An 11683-nucleotide genomic window follows, 5' to 3' on the forward strand; every position below is an offset into this window, starting at 1 on the left:
ACACGCGCTAGGGCTTTGTTGCATACCATACCTGGACACTACACATCTCTAATCTATATTTGTGCTCCCGTGTCTTGGTTCCCGCACCGGGGTCAGGGCAGATTTCAAAGAGTTACTTATTCCGAGCTGTTGAGAGACTGCTGACAACCCGTAGGTTGCGAAGGTCATGAGCCAGCAATAAATGGTCGACCAGACAGACAAGGCGAAAAACTTCGGAAAAACATTCCTTTACAATGTTAGCCGTGCAACAAGACCACGACTGCATCTCAGACGGCCAAATGAAGCCATAAATCCCACGGGCAGTAGTTGAAGAAAGCAAGTTTTGGGTCTATACAGAACCAGGATCTAATGATGCGGCTATCGTGCCGGCGGTGGATGGTAAAAACCCATCCCTGAGATGGGCCGCGGTGGCCACACGCACAGTGCACTGCAACTGTGCCACGCTCCCCAATATTTAAGACGCCAAGAGGGACGGCTCGCACCCGACATGAGCCATTACGGGCGTCTTCGTCACCGGGAAAAGGCCATAGCACTTGTTCGGTTATCCCGTCTTCAATACCTCGGCAGCGCTCAAATCCGCGATGGCCTAGATCATGCCATTGCACGCACGAGGCGACGCACGGGTCGCACTTAACACACGCGGCGCTGACGTCGTCAGCCGTTCGGTAGTCCTGATCGGCAGTCCCCTAGCCAGCATACTGGTGACGTGCAAGTGTCTCGCGTGTGTGGCGGCGTCCACGTGACCCGCTGCCGGTGGGCGCGCGCGCCACGCTGCCCACTGGTAGCCGACGAGTGCTCGGACAATTATCCAAGAATCGAGCTCAGCGGTCACCGGCCAACAGTCGATGTCCCCAACCTCCGATAGCGGCTGCTCGGACGCGGCGGCACCCCCGCCGATGCCGCTCGCTCGGACGCGGCGGCGCCCCCGCCGATGCCGCTCGCTCGGACGCGGCGGCGCCCCCGCCAACGAGCGTCTCGGTGAGCCGCTAACAGAGGTCGCCTGCGTCGTGCCGCCGGTACTCGTCGCCCGCTCGCTGGAGGAGCGCGTTGAGGTGATCTAATAACGCGGCACGGCCGGCGCCGGGCTGCGGACTCGGCGATGCAGCCCGGACGGGCGACACAGCCGGTCGCGGCGTAACATCTCAGCGTCGGCGGCGGCCCGCTGCTGGCCCGGAGCCGCCGGCTGCGGGGCCGCCGCGCTGAGGCGGATGCCCGGAAGGACGGAGGTCCGTCCCAGCTGGTTGGGCGCCCCGATGTCAGCAGCTGACCATGGTATGCCAAGATTAGCACGAGCATGGGCCGCGATTTCTCAGGATGATTCGGGACAGAGGTAGAGTCTTGTCAGTCACCAGAAGGGACAGATATGAGAACTTCTCGGACTCCACTCACTTATGTTTTGCACGCTCACCATACTCACACAAACGCGCACACGCGCATGCACACACACGCAAACACACGCACATGCACACGCACGCACGCACGCGGGCGAAAAAAAAAACATGGCGAAAAAACATTAGCAGTGTCAACCATAATGGTTTAACACACACATGATACAAACAATGGAAAATACCACACATGCACATGCAACGACCAAACCCCAATTCTACAGACATTTCATACCATCATAGTTCCGAATGAGTATAGTGCATTTATTTGAATGAATGAGTCAGCCATTATAATAAAATCACAATATTTAGAGCTGGACGTATCTCAAAAACGTATATAGACTCTAAAATTGTAAAACCAACAAGAAGCATGTCCTACCCAACATAACAAAACTGAAGCCAAAATTAGGGTGTCAGGTGTGAATGAAGTCTACGGAGTAGTTGGTCAGGGTTTGCACGAAATTTTCCCCTTCGGATTATTTTCCGTGTGAACAATTTTTTGTTGGGCCTCGTGTGGGACGTCCTTCATTGGTTCCACAGCTCTGACCATGCACAGCCGCATTCAACAGCATTTGAGTCGCTAGTCAGGTCACTTCTGCGAATGGGGCGCCTGCTGGTGCCTCATCAGGCGCCAGCGCGCGTCTAAGGGAGCGTCTCATGGAGATGCTGAATTCTAAATTCACTGGCAACCAGAGCTAGCTGATGCCGACGAGTCTGTGGCTGCTTCACACAAGGCTGTTGAGGCTCATGAGGGTAACAGAGACGTCCAGCGCTGATAGGCCGTCGGCATGATCAGGGAAGTAGGGCGGCTGCAGGTCGGCAACACTGACTCTGCGGCCGGCGGCCACTCTCAGTACCCGACGTCAGCCCAAGATCCGGCACCGAGCTCATCTGCGGTAAGCTTGGTATAGAACATGTCTTCCACAGAAGTCCTCTTGCAGCTAATCGAACGATTTGCTGTTTTGCGTTGCAACGCCTTAGTAGTTTGATACCTGGTTTAAATCGTCTCATGCTCCGCAGTATTTCCTCCCCAGTCAAGTCATTCCACCATAAGTCATGTCGACGCGAGTAGACCAACGCCACATATACCAGCGCGTGTAATCTTTGGTAAATAACAAGAGCTCAACGTGGCTTGCTGCCAAAATAGATGTTTATATCTGTTTGATCAAATGCATATTTTTCCCGGGGTGAGCTACTTCATGTAAGCATAGAAGGACGACAATTTAGACGAGCCCCGGCAGGGACATCAGCGAAGCAAAAGGTCTCGGTGTACATGTGTCACCCTGGGAGGCCCAAGTTGACCCGGGACATCACCAAGATTGCTGACCTCGGGGCATTGCCTGCAACCCAGAACAGAATTCCGCTACTCTGTCGTGTGGCTTTTCGGCTCCTTGGAGTTATCCACCGATTGCGAAAGCAGAAATAATCGATACAAATAAATCAGTCTCTATCGGTGTGCATACTGCTGAAGAAATCCATATTATAATAAAACTTGGCTATAACTAATTCCTGTTAGACTTCTACGTATTTCGTGCAAGTTAACAGCATGTAACTAGAGAACCTTCACAATGTCTATGGACGTCATTGTTTCGCCTCCCCACTCTGTGATGAAAATCTGTTGATGCACCCGCCTTTGAGCTTTAGGGAAGTGAAATTACGGCCTAGCTTTTTGCCTTTCAGTGCTTGCTGGGAGCGCTCCTCTTGAGAGAGGCTTCTCGGTAGCTGGCGAAACGACGGAAGCATCTTCAACCATGCTCGCTCCGGAAGCAGTGGGCATCATCGCCTTCTTGAACAGCGTCCTGAAGATAAAGTAGCCAACCGCTGCCGTCTCACAGTAGCCAATAACCCATCCCTGACGCTGCCGCCTGTTGGTGACTCAGAATAGCTACTGCCACCACCCGCGTGGAAAATTACGCGTCATACCTGCGTCTTTTTATGATGTCGACCAGGTTTTTGTTGCCTTGTCGCTTATCTTGAAAATCCCGTGTGAATATTTAAAACTCTCTTGTAGCACTTGTGTTACTGTTTGGGGCGATGCTCTTACTCTGAGACGCCGAAAAGCAGCCACCGCCTCCCGGCGATGATGCGATGATGTCGGATCGGGCGCTGCCTGCAGTTCGCGTACTGCCCGCTTCGTTTTGATCAAGACGTTGCCTGCCAGCCGGATAGAACAGGATGTAACCGCACCGCGAAAGTGGAGGAAAACATTGCAATACGTTTTGTGAGGTATGGACCCGGCATTGAGCATGTGCACGCTTGTTTTTTTATTGTAGGCTGGTTTGTGCAGTTTCTCAGTCGAACACTGAATTTGAATGTGTGCTATTGTAGGGAGCTATTGTATATTGTAATTCCGTTCTGCACCTTGTGCGGTTTTGAACTGAAAGAGCCATGCTGAAGAACATTCGGTGCAGTTCACAGACATGCCGTTCTAGACCTAAGACCTAAAACCCTCTAGTTTCTCACCAACGTGGGTACAAAAATGTGAGGACTATTTCTTGCAGACCATTTCATGGCATTTGGGCACGCATAACGCCAAGGAAACGTCATTCAAATCCTGCCATCCCACATGCCAGGCGGCGTGCAAAGCCAGGAAGAATATTATTGTCGAGCCGTTCAGGACCGGCATTCAAGAGCACGACTTCAAAATTTAGTGCACTTCAGTTATATCTCAATTGATGTTGAGCAAGCAGCGCAGGCTTTCATCAACGACTGCGCTTTATGCTATACAAGATGTTGGAAATGGTTTCTTTAATTGCTATTTACCACGCAAATAATACTTGTAAAATAATACATTGAAAAGAACACCATAAACAATCATGCAAGCACTAGCAAGCATTTCAAACGAACGGATAAATATGTTGGAACACCACAAGGAAGACAAAACACGAACACAGCACAATATTTAGTTCAGCAAACACTTCCGGTATCGCCACTGCCATCTCTCGGCGAGTTTGAAGTAGTACAAGTAAGTACCGGGATGACATTTTCGCACGACTAGTTTGACAGTACCTCAACGTCGTACAAACGTTTCATGACGCCATCAAATAATAAGGCATTGAACACAATTATGACGTAGGTTAATGTATGTCATATCTGATGCTTGACTCAATATCTTCAAATATTGAAGACATTTCTGACAAATCTTTAAGACAAACAATGAAGAGAAATCTTCAAGACATTTAAGATTTGCAGTATTGTCTACAAACTCTCTCCCCCCCCCTCTCTCTCTCTCTCTCTCTCTCTATCTCTCTCTCACTCTCTCTCTCTCTCTCTCTCTCTCTCTCTCTCTCTCTCTCTCTCTCTCTCTCTCTCTCTCTCTCTCTCTCTCTCTCTCTCTCTCTCTCTCTCTCTCTCTCTCTCTCTCTCTCTCTCTCTCTCTCTCTCTCTCTCTCTCTCTCTCTCTCTCTTCTCTCTCTCTTCATTGAAGAACAAGCCATTTGCTATGCCCTACTTCTCTTGGTGGCACACTGAGCAGGTATCTGGGAATAGCAGTGCGCGCTGCGCAGTTACGCCTGGGCCGTGGTAGCACATTATCAGAATGCATGGTGGGGAAATTTGCAGAATTGATGAATGAAGTGGCGATAAAGGATAAAATAAACGCTGTTGTGAGCCACAAATTAGCATAGACAGCGAATGGGCCGGTACCTGCGGGTAAGCCTGGTGTGCAGCGGGTCATGGCGGGTTCTGATGTAGTGCCACGGGTGCTTGGCGGGCCGGGAAGGGAGATCTTACCCGCAAAGGGCTGTAGCACAGGTAATGGCATCGTTACCTGTTTTATGGTCACGTGTGCTACGTGTGCTAATTATGCCCAGCGTGTGCTAATTATATCGCTAGAATATTTAATAAACTACGGCAAAAGTGACTATTGCACTACTATTACCCACTTTGGGCATCATTTAATTACATCGGCTGAGCTATCAAATGAAAGACACAAAACTACAAGATGAAAAAGCAATTTGTCAAAATGAAGTGTCAAGACTCAACAAGAAACACACATTAGGTGGAGGTGAGATGGGACGACCCTCGGCACAGCTCGCCATTAATTAGCACACGCTGATTCTTCTGATCTGAAAAACATGACCTTACAGTTTCACATACACTGCAGTTATGCAGAAAAGTCATTCAATGTTTTATATCAGATGGCCTGCTCTAAATACTGCAGGCTTTGGCTAAATGTCATCGTAGGTGTGTGCACAAGACGACATCACACCAAACATTTTCATCATTTTAAAGTGCCATTCATTTCTCAATAAGCGCATCTAATACAATCGCACAGCTGTCCTGAACTGACATATTGCTGACTGGCCCATTTCATGGGTGGCAACATCTCTGTGGATAGATGCTTTTGTTGCATATGGTGTGTGTTCAAATGTCAAGCAGACAACAACCCCAGCATTCATCTATTGAAAACCGACAAGATCCTTTGCTCCAACATAAATATCCTGAGAAATAACTCAGGATTATTTTTTTTCTCAGGATATTTATTTATAGAAATAAAATAACCAAAAGAATAACCAGTCCTTTCGCATGCAGCACTCCACAGCAGGTATTCCACAATATTCATAGCCGGTTCACTGTGCAGTAACTGGATCATTGCATGATCAGTTTTGATGCAGAATGTTTGAAATTAGTCAAGATATGTGAAAGGAGAAATAATGTAACTTGGAAAAGAATAACACACATCAGATTAACCTAGAGGCATCTGAAATTACTTGAACAAAATATGATCCTCCATCCACCATCTACAGTACCCCACAGCACTTCAAGCGTTCAACGACTGAGAAACGTGATTACACTCAATCACCACAAACAAACCAAAGATGCCGCTAGCACAGCACTGCCTACTTTTGGTACAACATATTAATTTGAAATTAATTCCGATTCTGGTATACTTATAGCATGTGCCGACACATACCAGTCAAAACTTTGGAGTACCCAGTATTCTACTGCCCTGCCCAACATGCTGGCATCAACATAAATCATCGCATTACACAGACACTTTTCCTCTCTAGTTAGTCCTGTAATTCGCAGCCAGCTTCGGATCGTTTTACAGACGCCGCCGGCGAGACCGCGCTGGTCCGATTCGAAACGTTTCCGGGCGCTCTTCCGGCGCGAGCCGTAAATACGGTCGGCCGGCCGAGTGACGCGCGCTGAATTATTCGGCCACCCGATCTGCGGAGCAATCGGAGAGTGCGCCTAGCCCGCTGAGCTATGGCTGTTTTGGACGAGAGTTGGTACGATCTCGTGTTCTCGCCTCGGGGAAATTAATACGCCGTGGTCTCTTGTTTAGTCGGAGCAAACCCCGACCGCGGACGCGAGATGTTTTAATGGTTGAGGGACCTTTATGGCGGGGCAGAGCAAGTTGTCACGGCTGCAAGCAATTTGTAAACTACACACGTTCCGTACTGCGATGTTTTGGGACATTTGATTAACAAAATTTAGCATAGAGTTGTTCGCCGGCGAGCGTTGATGTCTGTGATTTACGTAATCCTCTAATATGAATGATTATCATACCACAGTTAGGTAACATACAACACAACAGGCACTTGGTCACGACGTAACCAACAAGACAAAAATTAGCCTAAGCCCTTCTTGACTGCAGGCCTTCATCATCAGCTTCCCACATTGAAACGGGTGCAATGTTTGGCTGCTATTTTTTCTCGTGAACTTTGCACTTGGGTCTAGCGCGTCGATTTGGCTGCCCATTTGGAATGTATTGACAAAGCCTTTCGGTCGAAACATAGAACATGGAACTGATGGTTTTCTTGTACCAGAGAACACCGGGGAGGACCGCATTCGTGAGTCGGAGGAAACGATGGAGCAGACCGAACGCGTACAGGCCGACAGGAACAGGGAGAGTCTTCCCGCTGGTACGGGGGAGTATCCCTTTCACAAGCATGAAACGCCTAACTAGTCGTTTCCGGAACCTGAGTCGACTTGGACCCCTGTTGCGTGGCAGCAAAGAAAGTCCAGGGGGAGCATCACAACGGTGAACACCTACCTATCCTCACGTGTAGAATGCCGTGGCATAGCACTCAGACCGAAGCCGTCCATTTGGTGAGCCTGCTCACAGCACCCCGGACGGTGAGCAAGGACAGCGTGAACACATACAACGAAGCCTGAGACCGACCGGTGCACGCCCTCGGAGCACACATCGAGCAATGGCTCCCTTTGCATTTATCTTCTCAGTTAGGCCCACGTATTCCTCGGAGTTCAATATTTCATTGCTGTACGAGAAGAACTGGTGATGGATAATTCAGATAACAGTTAACGTTGAAATTCAATTGGTGATAATGATTTTACCAATGAACTTCCACTGTCGTGGGCCACATGGATGTAACTACAAACCTGACGGAGAAGGGCGACACATTTCTTTTAAGCTGGCAGTCAACTAGCTCTTTGTCCCCTTTACATATCACGCATGTGTCATTAGATCAGATGAAATCGGACGGCACCCGTCTTGGCCGAAAATAACTGGACGCTACAGAACGGGACCAGGCGGAACCGGATGAAACGTGATAAGGTTAGACGCAACCAGGTGGAACCAAACAGAACTGGACGGTATTGGATTGAGCTGCGGAGACCTGATGGGATCGGACGGACAATACTTGGGACCAGGTGGGACTGGACGGAGCCTGGCAGGGCCAGATAAGGCCTAATCGCGATTAGATGGGATGTATGGCAAGAGACTTGACCAATGGGAGCGGAACTGAACGGGATGGAACGGGACGGGACCGACCAGGACCATACCGGCCCGGGTTGATCTTGTCCGATCCGTATATTCCGATTTAGTCCTACCTGGCCTCGTCTGATTCCATATGGTCCGGTCTAGCTTGGTCTGGTCCGATTCGGCCCCGGCCCGTTTGCCCTTGTCCCGTCCGGTCCCGTCTGGCTTGGTCTGGTCCCATTCGGATCCGTCCCTTTCCGTCCAGTAATCTCTCGTCCAGTCAGATCCGGTTCCATCTAGTATTGTCCCATCGAGTCAGGTCTCGTCCGGCGCCATCGAATCCCGTGCCTCGTCCGGTTCAGACCGGTTTCTTCCAATCTTGCCCGATCCGGTCTGAGCTCATCGCGCTCCATGCGGTGTCGTTTGGTTTCGTGTGAACTCTTTCCGTCCCGTCCGGTTTGTACCGGCCACGTTCGGTGGTACCCGACACCGTTCCACCGTGCCTAGTTGGGTTCGGTCACGTCCGGGCCCGTTTGGTCCTGTCCGATCAGCCATATGCGTCCGGTGCCATCCGGTCTCATCTCGTCTCCTTATGTTCCATCCGGGCGGTACGATCGCGTCTGGTCCTGTTCGGCTCTCCCCACTTCTTACTGATTCCGTCTGGTTCCGTCCCGTGTCGTTCGGTGCAGTGCGTAATTGTTGTCAGGCTGGCAATTATTTTTGGTTTTGCGACATCGCTGCATGGCCAGCTGAGAGCATTTGTAACCTCTGCCTAATCGGCTGACAGTCGCAACGCAGATTTATTTGTCTGCTGATATGAATTGGCTGTCGATGGATATAAGGCAAGACGCTATTTACTAGCACCACGTGGTACATAGAGCTAAGGGAAAGAAATAGAAGTATTGAAAAGTGTCTTGTGTTTCTGCTGATACTAATATTGCATGGGTTCCGTACTAAATTGTCGACTAATACTGTTGGGAATTACCGAGACTATGCTGGCAATACCAGCACGTTACCACTGCACCAAACCAAATCCAAATCTGGGTTGCACTGATCTTTGCTTAGAAATTTGGTCAAGTCCAGTTCATGGCAAATACCAAAAAGTACAAATGTGTATACTATGTCTCAACGTATGTCCCATGCGTCTGTGCTGTTTTGCATTTGTATCATCGAGGTGAGATATTATTTCAGTTCTTCAATTACTCATAGGGTTTCTGAGCTGTTTAAGTTCTTAAATCCAAATTTCTAGCATTAATTATCAACTCATTGCTTTTATACCGCAGAGTAAAACTATGTCGCCTTGTTTACCACAGCAGTCATACAATGTAATGATGACTTAAGTGTACATTGCGACGTGGGTTGGATACAAAAATGCTTGCAGACTGTCTATTAACATATTCCAGGAACTCTTCTGGTCTGAGGGTCGGTATAGCAACTGCCAAGGAAGTCACAAGATATGCTCTGCCCATGTGAAGAACAAATTATGTCATTTGTTGTGCCGAGGTGTGGTAAGCTGTATAACCTAAAACTAGTAATGACATTGAGTATCGAGGGATATGCCGTGATTTGGGATAATGCAATATTTTGAAAGCCTGGATTTGTTGTATGTTGCCTAAGAATCTTGCGGAATCCAGAACCTTTTGCGAAGTTTGTTCTAGGAGCTTCTAGGATCTGTGATTTGTGTTGATATTTTGCATAGGTTTACTCAGGGATCTGGCTTTTCAAAACGTTGCCGGAGGATTTTCTGGTATTTGAGACTTCCTCTAAACTTCGGTACTGGATATTAGGCGATCTCGGATATTTATTTCATTTTGTCGAAATATATCTCAATTATTGAACCGTTTTCAAAATCCGTTGCATATGTCTGCCCACCACCTCTCCTCGGCGCCCACTAGCCAGTTAAGCAGCGGCTCGCAAGCTGCCGCTCATGCTCACGGGAAACTCCGTGAACAGTGCGTTCTTGGCGGACCATGAACGCTGGCCCAGTCAGCCTCACTCCAGCAAACATGGAATAACTATAGTGCGACGAGTTAGCCCACCAGGCCACGGTGCCCATTACCACGTGCCACGCAGACGAGAACAAACGCAGCAAGGCACACGTAACCGTGTCCAATGCAAGGGGTGTTGACGTCAAATGCATCGCAGGTGTCACCACAACACAGCAGGTTCTCAACACGGCTTTCCTGCTTTGTGAATTAGATCCGCATCCTTGTCAGCGACCGGAGAGCAGTCATGCGATGGGCACCAGCCACCTCAAAGCCACATCCGCTTACTGTGGTCATAAAAGAATAAGTTATTTTGGTGGTGAATTATGGTTTGTCCACAATACCCCTGTTCAGCAAAGCTTTTCACAAGTCCAATCATGCATACAATTGTCATGTTACGCAAGGCATGGATGGGCTTCATCCAACATCCGCCTTATTGACGCGAAATAGAAGTGGTCTCCGTACGGTTCATAAAGAAACCGACTTCAGAGGTCTTCAAAATGCTTAAAAAAAACGATGCGTTCTGGAGAATGCCTCCCGCCACCCGGTAAACTGTCTATCTATCTATTTCCACTTTACCTGAATGCATATGCCATGAAAATATACGGTGCCTCGGCGAGAGTTCGTTTTATGGATCGTTCCAAATGATTGCACCGAACATTCTTGGATTAACCTGAAGGCAACAAGAACCCATAGCCTCGGCGGACTTTTCTTGCCCAGGCGAGATCGCGTTTTATGTTTAATACCGAGCACTCCCCATCCTGCCTTCAAAACTCCCTCGAAGTTTTGACTGAAGGCGCTGAAAACAACGAACCAGACTCTCTTTGAACCGGGCTGCAAGCATGCCACACCCTGCTAGAGGCGGGTGAGTCTGGTGTGCCGTCCGCATTAATTTGGGCCATATGGAAATTGGCCGTCATCTGCTTCGGACGAAAATAGACATTCACAGGCAGTGGAGAAAAGCTTCGTCCAAAACTGTCCCCACGTACTAGACAGCCGGCCTGCGGGGCGCCTGTTCTGACGAGTTAATAATAAGCGGTGCTGACGCGGTTGCGTTAGAAGGCAGACAGGTCGGCAAGCGATACGCGCTGCGGGCAGGTCTGCGTGAAGAGAGCCAAAGCCGGTGTTCTCACTGGTTCCTTTGTCGAAGCAAAACTTCGGATCCTCGTTTTTTCTGACGCTTTCGACAAAACAAAACCCTGGATCCTGGTTCCCATTGGCTCTTTGCATATCATGGACTTGATTCCCGTTTGCAATTGGTTCCTTTGAGAGCAATGAACTTTGGATACTGGTTGTTACTGAACCTTCATTAGAGCACGACCCTGATTCATGGGTCTCAGCCATAAAATCCTAGTAGCCACGCCGGATAACCCAAGTAGTTTTGCTTCTACAATAATTAAACGTCACATATCAAGGCAATATTAAAAATTACCATGTTCTGAAATCGCCACTATAACCAATAAAGTTTTACTGTTAGTTAAAGATTACTGCCGATAGCTTAAAACTGGCTGTCTGACAGCTTAAAAACATCAATTGAATGACCTAAATATGTATGCCCTCAAGAAACTATTGAAAGTCATGTACTACATAAATGGCAAACAGTCGTTGTCATGTTGACATGTCTTCACTCCAATTAAAGATACTTA

Source organism: Pollicipes pollicipes, unplaced genomic scaffold (assembly GCF_011947565.3).
Source record: "Pollicipes pollicipes isolate AB1234 unplaced genomic scaffold, Ppol_2.1 Scaffold_5724;HRSCAF=6776_pilon_pilon_pilon, whole genome shotgun sequence".
Lineage (NCBI taxonomy): Eukaryota > Metazoa > Arthropoda > Thecostraca > Pollicipedomorpha > Pollicipedidae > Pollicipes > Pollicipes pollicipes.